This window comes from Halichoerus grypus, chromosome 5, assembly GCF_964656455.1.
Source record: "Halichoerus grypus chromosome 5, mHalGry1.hap1.1, whole genome shotgun sequence".
Classification (NCBI taxonomy): Eukaryota; Metazoa; Chordata; class Mammalia; order Carnivora; family Phocidae; genus Halichoerus; species Halichoerus grypus.
In genome coordinates, this window is record NC_135716.1 from 4,171,798 (window position 1) to 4,185,063 (window position 13,266).

Genomic DNA, 13,266 nt, shown 5'->3' on the forward strand with positions numbered 1-13,266 from the left:
GGGTGGTGGTGCTAAGAACCTGGGTGTGCTTCGAGTGCATGCAACGAGGATGCTTTAGGGAGAGGTGTGCCTCAGGGTCACTACTGTGTTCAGTAATTTGGAACTTGTCAGGAGATCCTCTAAGAGGAGGGCAAGTTGCTGCCTTTGCACTAAGGTGAAGAAGGAGGTATTGCCTGGTGGGCACCTTTAGAATTGGAAGACCCAGCACATTTGGGGATACTGCTCAGATCCATGGAACAGTTTACCCTTACAGCTGCTATTTTGGAGTAGGATGCCAAGCAAGAAGGCTTTGCTTCACCCAGGCCAGGATAGGAGCTGCCATGCCACATAGTCTTCATCTCAACAGATATAACATGGAAAGATCGATGGTAGAGAGAATTGCAATATGGAGCCACCGAAGAGCCCCAGTTGGAGGATCACAACAGATTCCTGAAAGAGGAGCAGGCCTATTCCTGCTAGTTTGAAAGTCAATTCCTCGCTTGTGCCTGGGTCCTGGGAGCAATACACGCCTAGAGAGGGGTCACTAAATGCCTAGAACTTTCCAGTGACCAAACTGTCATAAGCTAGAGGTCATCTGACAGTCACAGGATTATACTGCACAGCAAAATGTCAGTACAACACAAATATTTGAGACCAAGCTAGTTCAGGTCTGGAAGCCTCAAGTAAGCTTCACCAGGTTATTGTCTTGAGTCTGAGGATTATTCCTGACTATTTAATCTCTGGTCCTGATTTGAACCTTGGTCATAAAGGTAATGGCTTTTCTTAATTTGTGCATGACCATCAGGACTCAGCAGCTCAGCCTGACTGGAAGGAGTTTGAAAACTTATGCCAGACTCCATCCTCTGTGCATATTGTGCTGGGGCCTACCACCTGGGGAGACCCATCAGTGTTCCTCAAACTTGAGGGGCTAGTAGAGGGGTATTTTGGGGATTCTGTCCTTTGACCTAGGCCAGATACATTCTTTAGAAGAACACCAATTTGGCCTTGTGTGTTCCTGGAATCCCGGCAGTATTGGGTGCCCATCTAGAGGCCCACCGAGAATCCAGTTTCACTTGACACCAGTGGTGGTGCAAGTGCCCTAGAAGTGGAGTCTAGTCTGGTGGTAACCCTAGAGGAGGTGGCCTTTGTCCTGACTAGAAGGCCCTCTTCACCATATTGATTTGCAGACAAACTTCCCAGCCTCAATGCTTCCAAGTTTTTGTGGGCCTCTGGCTAAGAGATAGGGGGGTGGCTTATGGTATCAGCCAGCTTCCTCTCCCTCTCCAGGAGTACAGGCAGCCAGCTTCCTCTCCCTCACTCCAGAGCCACAGACTCCCTCCCTGGACAGATGCTTTTTCAGGTCACCTTTTTCCATTTCTCATTGGCTCAGCTTTCCTTGACTCCTTATTGCTAATGTCACATCACCACAGACCATGTTCTCTACATAACTTTCCCTTGCCTTGGCTCCCTGTAGGATCCTGCCAATGGTTTCTGGTATATGTGCACTTATAAAAATACTCTTGCCTTGATCATGGGAATGGTATCATGGGTCTATACATGTGTCCAAACTCAATGTATGCCTTAAGCATGTGTAATTTTTATAAGATACACCTAGATAAAGCTGGGGGCGGGGGAAGACCTTATTTCTGACCCTTAAGACAGCATAGGGCTTAAAAGGCACAATCCCCTTGACCTTGTCAAGGAAACCAAGGGTTCTTGCAGGAACACAGGACTTCCCTAGATAGGATGCTACCACTTCATCTACAAAGGATTCTAGCAGAGTCCTCTCCTAGTGAAAACAGTATGTTAAGGTTGAAGCCCACACCACAGGCTCAGAGGGGGATCAACCAGGCCCCCAAGTGAAAGATGGCTCACCTCTCCATCTCCTTAATCTTTGGAGTGCTGTCCTATTTGATTCTAACAAGAAACACTGGGCATTTGCGGCCAGAGTTCTTGCTCCCTGGCCATACATCCATTTCCTTGGTTCATTGTGAGGCCCTCTGTTTGGAGTTAAGGAGGTCAGTGCTAGTGTTCTAGGACAAGATGACCTAGCATGAGAAGGGAGGAAAGGAGAAACCCTGGGGGCATGGTGCGGACCAATTCAGGGATTCTGAAGAATGAGCTCTTATTTCTAGAGGAGATATGCAATGAGTTCCAAGGATGAGAACCTAGGAATTCACATCTTTGGGGAAATCAAGTTTCAAGTCAACTGGGTAATTTTAAGATAAAGTCAGGTAATTAGAGTCAGAAATTATGATGAATAAGAACGTTTGTATGAGAAGGGATCTAGAACTCCAGGCTCTAGACAAGCCTCAGGAGAGTCAGAAGGCAAAAAGCTGGTAAAGAGAAATCAAGATTGAGAATTTAAAGTTGTGGTGGTCAGGTAGGTAGTCTGAAGAGGTTACCATTTATTGTCTGGACTTAATTCCAAATACAATGCCCCAAACATTTGATTCTTTTGGGATTCCTGGTATTCCTCTAGCAGAGCTGCCCATATCCTCAAACTCTTCTAGAGGTTTTTGTTTTGGTGCAACAGAAATGTGGCTGCCCCTTTGAAAGCATCACATCTGCTTCTGAGGCCTCCTCACATCTCCGAAGTTACAGGGCTCAGAGATGGGTGCAAGTTTTCTTAGCAACTCCAGAACATTCCTCATTTCTCCCTCAAACTCCACATCTAAAGCTCAAGCATCATTTTCCACCTATTTTACCAACTTGTTGCAATTATCTTCTGACCCTATAGTGACCATCCCCCCATTCATTGACAGGGTCTGCTCCTTGCTCTCCTCTTCCCTTCAGCACTGCAGGTCACACATAGCTACTTCAACACACATGGAGAGCTGTATACAGAGTAGTTGGCCTCCCTGTTCTGACCTCACTGCTAAAGATCTACCTTTCTACTCCACCTAAATCCAGTCAATACCCATGGCTGCCTGTAGATGCCATCTTGAACTTTAAAGGAATTACCTTCAAGTTTTGACAATTCTGATATCATTGCAGGTCCTACCCCTTTAATAGCCAGTTGTTACTTGCCAATGAACCTTTCTGAACTTCGTTTGGGTGACCCATCCCCCATAATGATTTGCTTGCAAACCCTCAACTCTGTTGTAGTCTTTCTCCCTCAGTTTACTTGACACGGAAAAAAACCTCATCCTTCACTACTCTCTGGGTGGAGTAGAATATGGGGAAAATTTAAGACTTAAGCTTTAAGCAGTTCACTTTCAACAGCTATTTGTGCTTATGGATCTCAAACTTATACCTAACTCATGACTTTCTCCTTGAAAGTATTCCTCACACTGGCCTCCCTAGAGTATCCAACAGTTGTCCATTCTTCCTGCAAGTTTTTTTTTTAGCCCATTCTCCCCTCCACTGTCATGCACACCCTGGACCAAGCCATGACTCCACATCTTGATTTCTATATGATGCTCTTAACTGGTCTCTTCCTCCCCTACCACCTATTCTCCACAATGAGAACTTTAAGGCTCTCAATGGCTCTCACTTTGAAACGGGAATGTAGTGGTAAGCTTTACGTAGAAGACAAAGTCCTTAAAGTCCTTACATGATCTCTGCCCTAAAACTTTATACTCATTTGGTTACATTGTTTACCCCACTGACTAGGGCATGGGCTTTTTTGCTGGCAGAGGCACACTTGTTCCCTTAGAACCACTATACATTATTTGAATAAACTAGCATCCATAGGCTATAGGCCATATTGTTTTTCACTTAATGGTATGTTCTATAGGATACTAGTGTGTTATGTTTCCACTGATAATGTACTTACTGTTCAAGTGGACCAGAAAGTAAACCAATGAGAAGCACTGGTGGCTTTAGCTTTGCTGGTTTAGTGAACATGTTTTACTGGTATAGAAAAAAGTCTAACAAGTTACCTGCCCAACTGTAGTTGTTAGGGCACTGGCCTGGGTTGAGACCCAAGAATCACACACAGAAACCCACATGTATGGGTAGGAGAAGCCCCATTCCTAGTTGAATTGGTAGGAGGCCCCATCTTGCCAGGCTTCCTAGAGCTCCAACGCCATCAATCAAATAGGTGTTGACTTGCTACTCAACACAGGAGGTGGTTTTCCAGCCTTGAGAAGAATGGATCTTCTAGGAATTGTCTATTGGGCAAGTCCTGAGTAGGTACCAGTCTTAAGGGATTCACTGAACCAGCCATAGGCTTAGGAGCCAAAGTCTTATCCTGGGTAGTGAGGTCTAGAGGAAAACAGGCTGAGTGTAAAGAGTATTGGCTGTAGCTTTCCCTACACAGCTTCAGCCCATTTCCTAGGGCCATCCGAGGCCTTAAGCTCTATAGGAGACTGTGGAAGAAGTGGGCTTTTAGAGTGCTCCACCAGGGTTTTGCTTGAACAGCATAACTCCAAGTATCCAGAGAGCTACTAACGTGTTTTCCTTGCCCATGTGGCACATTGTGGGGAGTGGAGTCCTGCTTGGGAGATGGGAGAAAGCAGGATTCCTTATGCTCAGTTTCCTTCGGCAGTAACAAAAGCTATACAACGATCTCATTCTCCATGGTCTATATTAGGACATCCATGAATTATTTTCTTTCAGTCTCTGTACACCCTTTTCTCATCGGGCTGCAGAAGAGATAACACTTGCCATTGTCTCGTTCTATAGGAGGCAGGGACATTCATGAAGAGTGAGATGGTTAGAATAGACTTATGCCCTTGATCTTCACAGGAGGCGGGGACATGTTGAGCTGGGAAGGAGGGGTGGCCTCATTTTCCTTTGAGTATCTTAGGACCCCTCCCCCCCCACACACCTATTTCTAAGCATGAAATTTATGTAAGAATCACCCACCTCCAATAATGTGTATATCTATCTTGAAAAGAACCAAAGACCCCCCCCCCCCAGTCCCTAGTTGATTCACCGCAGCTAATTCAGTTGAATACCAATGTCCCCAGTACTCTGAACTACCCCCCAGGAGTCCATGGGCCCAAGTTTGACACTTGAGCTTTCAAAAGAATAGAAATTGACAAGCTAGTGAAGGACCCACAAGGCTTGAAGTTCTGCCCAACCTCAAAGTACTGTGCGTCATGTGACAACATCTTACATGTTCTAGATACCCAGAACAGGAGATATAATTAGGACACAACTTCAGTAATTCAAAGTACTACAAGATACCACTACTGAGTCACCAGCAAGGCAGAATTATAGATCTTACTAAGCCCTGGCAAGTACATAAAACAGCTGAAACATTCCTATATCAACTATGCAAAGTGAATTACCTTTCGGAAGACCATTCTGGTGTGTTCCCCTCCCCACCCCAAAACCAAGCACATAAAGCCTAGGACGCAGAGATTTTTATTGCAGAGTGCATAAACAGGAGGGTGCACTTATATATACTAGTTCCTATATTCAACATGACAGCTTGGGGATGGTTCCAATTAGTGCTACCACCTTAGTGTGTTAACACTAGAGTGGATAAGTGAGATTTATAATGAAATACTGTACAGCAGTGGAGGGGAACTACTGCTACACATAGCTTAAGTAAATCTCAGTGTGGAAAAACAGGAGTATATAGAAATAGAATCATAGTACGTAAGGTTCAAAACCATTTGTTTTTTTCACTTCTATCACTGTTGATTAATTTTGCCTTTGATAAGGATCAGAGGCAGCACAAGGAAAGCGTCTGGTTTGTTGGTAATGTACTTCATCTTCCTGGGTCATGATTTCCTGCAGATGTTCACTAACATTTTGCTAATGCAGTAAAATAAGATTAGGAGAACATCGAAAATGACAAAATTCAGACTGGTGAATTCAGAAAGTCTAAATTTTGTAAGTTTGCCTCGCAATGTTTTTACCCAATTCCCAGTAATTGGGGTCTTTATGACAGGGTCCTGGAGAACATGGCTGGAGACCCAGACTTCCCTATGACCAGCAGGTTCACTATGGAAAGCACCCTTGACTGGCCTCAAGGAAGTGTGGGATTTTTTTTTTTTTTTTAAACACTGGGTTTTTTTGTTTTAATGTTCAATTATCCAACATCTTAAGGCTGCCAGAGCAACTGTATTTTTCAGTGGACTCCTTAGCACCACACACTTGTTTTATCAGCTTGAAGGAAGACTTGACCAGTCCTCTGGGAACAGTGGTCTTGTTCTCTGGCTACTGGTTTGCTGAAATCTAGTAGTCTTCAACAATATTGTGAGCTCAAGAAATTGTTGCTAGCTGAAATAAAAACAGTAAAGACATCCTGTGTGACCACATAGCCAGCCAGTCCTATTGATGTGATGGGACACTGTTTCCTGGACTCTGCTTTGGACACCCACGCTGAACCAAGGAGCAACAATGACGACTTATGCTCTACTCATCTCATCAGGCCTGGTGAGCATACTTCCTCGGGTCCTGAAGGCCCTGCAGGAGGGAACTTCAGGTTATTCCATCTGTAAGGTCTATTGGAGCTCGGAGGATAGAGAATGCTACCAATGACCCCCATCCCAGTTATAGTCAGCAGGTTGCTCTCAGCCCTGCTCCCAGTCCATGCAAGACCTAGGTCCTGTCCACCATTCTGTTCAACTCTGCTCCTACCTTTACCCCCATCCTATAAGCACAGACTCCAAGATCCCAGTTTTATCTCTAGCACACTTCCTTACCACCTTTCTCAGCCCCTTGTATCATGCACTTTAACTAAGGCTTTGAGCCTCTGCTCATCCCATGGATCATGGTAACAATGAAGGAGGCCCATGGCAGGTCTGTGTGGGCCAGAGTCTTGTCCCACACTAATGAACTCAGAGGAAGTTCAACCAAGGCCCCCTCAACATATTAAGTTTGCTTTGGAAAAAAAAGACTCCATATTCTTAGGGCAGTAGAATATTCAGTATGATACTATGATGGTGGATAGGTCATACGTTTGTCTAAGCCCATAATATACACCGAGAATTAGCCCTAATATTAACTATGGGCTTTGTAGGAGGATGGGTCCATGAAGGTTCATTGATGGACAAGTGTAGCATCTGGTGGGAGAGGTTCATAAAGAGGGAGGCTGTATGCATGAGGCAAGGGCATATATGAGAAGTCTCTCAAGTTTCCCTTCAAATTTTTCTGTGAACTAGAACTGCTCTTAAGGTTAAAAATGAAAAGCAACACCCAGACTGGCCCCGAACTGTTCACAGAACCTGGCATCTGGAAGAACCTATCAAACTTTCACAGGACAGGCCTCACAGCATTTTCTAGACTAGTCTTATTCAACCTATATTCACTTCAGTGGACGGTTCTTGGGAGAGAGTGTTAGACAAGTGTCCTGAGCCAGAATTGCCTTAATGTCAAGTCATACAGAATACCACCACCATCTTCAGTTTTGGTCAAGGGTAGTGTCAGACCTCTCTACTATCCAGCCATTCAACCAGGTGAGGCCCAGAACTGAAGGCCCCTGCCCTTATGTGCTCTGTGCCGACTTCCTCCTTGATGAGTTACCAGTCCTATGGCAGGTGGCCACCAAGCCATCCCCTAGCCTGACCCATGTACTGGGTACATAAGCAAAGCCTGACAGACTAAGGCATCCAGACATCGAAGATGGGATCTCTTGTCACCAGAAGTTAACTCTTTTTCTAAAGCAATGTGGCAGTAGTTCTACAGAGTCTACCTGTTTGACCAAAATAGCATTAAAGTCCTTGGTCATCAGATAGTCCCTTGTTAAAGTTGGAGTTTTTTGTAGGAAGAAGGACAATTGGAAATGTTAAGTTTCAGTAGCAAAGGTGGTATTCAGGAAAACCCACTGCAGAACACCTGGGTACCACTGAAGGGGCACTGCCAGTCACCATTCTCGACAGGTGGAGCTTCACAACTATAGACAAGATGCCAAGGTAGTGCTTTTCTGGCACCAAAAATCCTGGCTTCTACTCCACTCTCAGGTTTCATGGTTTTAAGTACTTCGTTTGGGTATACCCAGCTTTAAAAACTGTTATAGCCAAGAAGCTAGCAGATCAAAGACTGCCATCCTTACAAGTCTGTATTCACGAGCAAGAGTACCACTTGCCAAGCTTGTTCATCTAGTACAAGTCACCACAGGCTTAAGTTCATACACGGGCTTAGCTTTCCTCAGCCCCCTGATCTCATTCCCAGGGCCCTCCGTCAGTCAGACATGGATTTGCAGAGGGTTTGCAGAAAGGGATGGGGAGCCCATTAGGAGCTGCCATTGCACTTAGTAGTCATGGTAGCACCACCATTGCCCAATTTAGAACCTAACCAAAGGAAACACCAGCTCTTCCTTAGCCCCTTCTAACTTCAGGATAGCTGCTTAAATCCCTGAGATCCCAACAAAACCATCAGTGCAAGGACATCTGGAAACTGAGGAAGTGTCATTTTACATTCCTTCCAAACATCAGAGCGGGATGGAGAACTGTGGAGATGTACCTGCTTTAAGGGAAATGGTGACATCCACACAGAACAACCCACGTTTGGAGCACCTAGGAGACTAGTAGGGATAGGTAGTATTTGAATGTGTCAGGAGGCAGCTCAGAAGAGCTCCACGAGAGGAGAGCAGAGGGGGAAAACAAGCACATAGAGGCTAGTTGAAGTCACAAAGTCTCAAGACCAAACCCAGAGCAGGAGCAATGGGGACCGAAGAACAGCTTGCAAAGGAGACATGAACAAGATACCTAGAGACTTGGTCAACCTCTGGACCAGGCTGCATCTGGGCTAGAGCCCCTTTAGACCAAATCTTCATGGCACATCTAGAAGAGGAGGTTGGAATCTGTTTGGAACATTCAGAACCCAGAAATTTGGGAACATCTTACAAACATGCTAAGTCACTAGTATTAGTGGTTTTCAGGATAGAGATCCTGGTTTGGTGAGAAGATGCAAGTCTGGAAGGAGTTGAAAGATTTCCAGAAGATGGTGGGGTAGAGAAAATCCTGGAGAATAGAAAATACATTTTTCCAGGACAGAGAACCGCAGTGACGGATCCCCAATATGCCTTCTACAACTGAGAAGTCAGCCTTGAGGAGCCAGAACCACGGAGGTATTGGCAAACAGATGGTATGTCCTAGCAAGAGTCCCGGAACTCCCAGGTAGGCAACCAAGGGATAAGTTCATCTAACCCAGAAAGCCACCCTTTGGAGGGCCAGGCACAGGAAGGTTTCCAGGCTCACCATGACCTGTATAATTAGAAGTCCTGTCAGCAACATTGGACAGGTTTCCCTAGGCACACTGGTACACAAAGGCCCTGATGAACCTCTGGCCCCAGGTTCTCTGGAGGCTGAGGACAGAGAATTCAGGAAGATACTAATAAGGAAAGAAGAGCCAAAATTTGTCTGGGTCCCTGGGGTAGAAACCATGGCTCCCCCAGGAGCCCTGAGACCTCAGAGCCTTGAGGACCATAAGTACATAGCATAGACTTACCCAGATTTTACCTCTGGAGGACAGTGAAGCCCAGGTGTATAGAAGTCTCCAGCCCTCCACTCACAGGCAAGGACACAAAATTTAGGGCAAGAGGAACCAGCCCTGTTCTGCCACAATTTTACCCCAAACCCTTACTTTAGGCAGGTTGCCTATGGTAAAGATAGATAATCATTCCATGCTTCCGATCTTTCTGGTGATTTCAGATGAGGACCTGGTTCTCGGTTCTGAAAGAGGGAGAAAAATACATTCCATTTGTATTAGGGGGGACATGGGCTCGAACTTTTCAGACAACTACAAGGTTACATCAGAAAGTTTAAACCTCTCTTGCTCTTGCTCTCCCTCCCCCACCCAGGCACTCCCCACCATAGAATTTTCAGAGCTCTCGAGTGACTGATGTATAGATTCTGCTTTTGGCTCATTCAGGTTGAGCAATCTCACTTCATAGCAGTATTGTTAGTCCCCTTGCTCTTTAAAATGAAAGTTAAAGCCACCCGTGGTTCTTAATAGAAGTCAAGAGTGATACTTGCCAGCCATGCTGGGGATGGAGGAATCCATCAGAACTGGTGGGTCTGTTTCTAAGTGCTTTCCTGATCTTATTTTCCCCATTTTTAAGACTTTTCATCACCGTCAATGCTGCACGACTTTGGCAGTACTTTTGGCCCCATTAGTGTAACCACCTCCCTCAGAGGACGCTTACGTTGGGGTCTACTCTCCTTGGACTCAATTCTCAGTAAAAGCACGCATATCCTGGGAAATGGTTTATTCCCCTTGACCACTTGGCTATAGGGAGTTTGGTTTCCTTACAGTCTTAAGAACAGGGTACTTTAACCCCCTGCCAAGATTGGGATAGCAGTCCATCTGAAAGTTCCTGATCAGCACTTGTGAAGTAGTCTGGATGATAAAAACAAAAAAACAAAAAAAACCCCACCTTACTGTTAATATCCCCCTGAAATATGGCCTGGCCTGAAACCATCCTTTCTTCTGGTTTCCTTGCCCCACCTTCCTGCCTGTAAGAAGGTTCCATTTTGGACAACTCCTCAGAGTATCGTTCTACTTGTACAGATTGCTGATTCATGAATAGCTTAATAAAGCCAATTAGATAAAAAAACAGACAAACTGGGGTACTTTCAACTAACAGCTCTCATTTAGAAAGAGCAAGCTCCAGAAGTCAGCTATTAGAATAGAGGGTTCAACAAAGATCCATTCCTTTTGAAGCATTACCCTGATCCACCACCCATTGTAAAAGGTGTACACCAGTTCTACACAGGAGGACCCTACGCTCACAAAGAGCGCCACGTTTTCAGAGATGTCCTGGGATGGCACTGGAGGTCTACCGGGCTCATGTTCATTTTTGCTGACTTGAAAGTGAGACTCAAGGGAAGGTATAGTCACATCCTCCAAAATCCAGCCACAGGGATACACTTCAAAGGAGGCCACGTCATCTGGGACCCAAACTAAAGGCCCATAGGGACATTCTACCCATTTAAGTAGATCTTGATTCAATTTGTCAGACTGTCACATTAAGCCTTCACGCCATGGCAGGAAGACAGGCTCTAAGTCTGATCTCGGGATCCTGGTATTAGAGAAAAAGGATGTGGATGTGGTTGCTCTCAAATGGAGAGCACCCAGGATTCAGAGCTCCTGTTATTTTTGTGTACTTCAAGCAGGCAGTCTACCCAGCACATGCTGGTCACCAAGGTGCAATTTACCCCAAGTTCAGTTTAGTCAACACCTGTAGCTTCATACCACTGTCATGTTTATTGTGCACATTATGGGAATACTAATTCTCAGATCAGGAATCTAGGAGAGCTCCCCACCTCCCTCCTTCTCCCAAGGGGTTCTTGATGCCAAGACAGAGCCCGGCTCATTGGCAGCCTGTGTCCCTAACTATGGCCAACCTCATTAGACAAGGACCAATACCGACAGCAGGATCTGGTAGCATGTAACTGACAGGCATCCCGCTTACACAGCTCACCAATAGCTTAGGATTGGCAAGGACAAACCCTGTAGAGCTCCAAGTTCAGGGTTCTCTTCTTGGCTTCAAACTCCGTTGCCAACCTCTAACCACACCTGTCACGCAGAACAAGGATGCTCTTATCTGGAGGCTTTTCCATATAACCTAGCCCTCTGATGGAGCCACTTTCTTGCAGAACTAGACCAGACCAGCAGTTGCTAACTTTTCTCCAACTATTCACTTTATTTCTTGCTGCACCATAATCCCAGCCCAGGGTCCAACACTTGGTATTAACCTTTGCTAATTTTTACCACTTGATTTCAGTAAAAACTTTCCCTCTACAAAAGGAATTATTAGCTACTAGGCTATACTCAAGTTCAGAACTGTTGAGCCAGAGGAACATAGCTCCTAGGAGTCCATGAGGTCTTAGAATAGTCTGAACAAAAAACCACACACACACACACACACACACACACACACACTCACTCAAGACCAGACATAAACCATGGGTAAGGGAAAGAAACCTGAAACAATGGAGCCTGAAACTTCAGGCAAACCCACGTCTAAGGGGGCTGCCCCGAGTGCAAACTTGCTCAGTCCAGTCTACTCGGCTCCTGTTTGGATTCCAATTTGGGGCCTTCAGAACCTTACCAGGAGCATAGTCTAGCTAGGGTTCGTTCCCCTGGAGCTGGATAGAATGGATTCCTCTTGAAAGCAGCCACCATCCCCAGAACTTGGCATAGTTCAGGGCAGATCCCAGTGCTTAGAGGTCCTCAGCAAAACCATGTACCTATGAGCTCTGGAAAGCCCTCAGTTGGAACGCTCCGAGTATGCTCATGGACCTGACAGAAGACCTAATGCCCAAATACTTTGAAAAAGGTTTTCTCTTGCTGGAGAAGACGCCACAGAACATGCTCTCAGCCTGTACAGGCATCCTTCGTGCTGTTGCACTTCTAAAAACAAATTGAAGGTTTGTGGCAACCTTGCATGGAGCAAGTCTATCTGTATATTCCTCCTCCCCCTCCCCCCCAATTTACTCACTGTCTCTATATTATACTTTGGTAGTTCACAACATCTCAGACTTCATTATTCTATTTGTTATGGTGATCTGTGATCAGGGATCTTTGGAGGTTATAACTAATGGTTTCAGGGCACCACGAACCACAACCGTAAGACCACAAATTTAATGGATAGGTGAGTTTGGGCTACTCCACTGACCTGCTACTCCCATCTCTCGCCTGCTCTTCAGGCCTGACACACAATCTTGAAATTAAACCAATTAATAATCTACAATGGTCTCAAAGTGAGATGGGCCCCTTCTTTCCACTTGAACACTGAGTCAAAAACAACCAAGCTTAGTGAAGGAGGGACATTGAAAGCCGCTAGGCCAAAAGCTAGGCCTCGTGACAGTTAACCAAGTTGTGAATGCAAAGGGAAAGTTCTTAAAGGAAATTAGAAGTGCTTCTCTGGTGAACACAGCCAAGCAGCCTTATTGTGGATATGGAGAAAGTGAGCGGTCCAGTTGGAGGGTCAACCCAGGCACAACATTCCCTCAAGCCAAAGCTTAATCTAGAGCAAGGCCCTAATTCTCCAATTCTGTGAGGGCAGAGGGACGTGGGGAAGCTGAAGTTTGAAGCTGGCAGAAGTCAGTTCCTGAGATTCAAAAAACTGCCTCCATAACAGAGGTATAAGTTGATACAGCAAATTATTCAGAAGATCTAGATAAGATAGTGAAGACTTTATAACAAGAACAGCCTTATATTGTAAGATGATGCCATCTAGGACTCCTATTAGATTGAGGTTTGAAGCCAGGAATTTTGAGAACAGCTACCTCTTGTTAGGGGCAAATGCAGCTGGTGACCAAGTTGAAGCCAATGCTCATTGACCATTCCAAAAATCCTAGGGCCCTTAGGAATTAGGCTAAATCTACTCTGCCTGTGCTCCATCAGTGGAATAACAAAGCCTGGATGACTTAACATGGT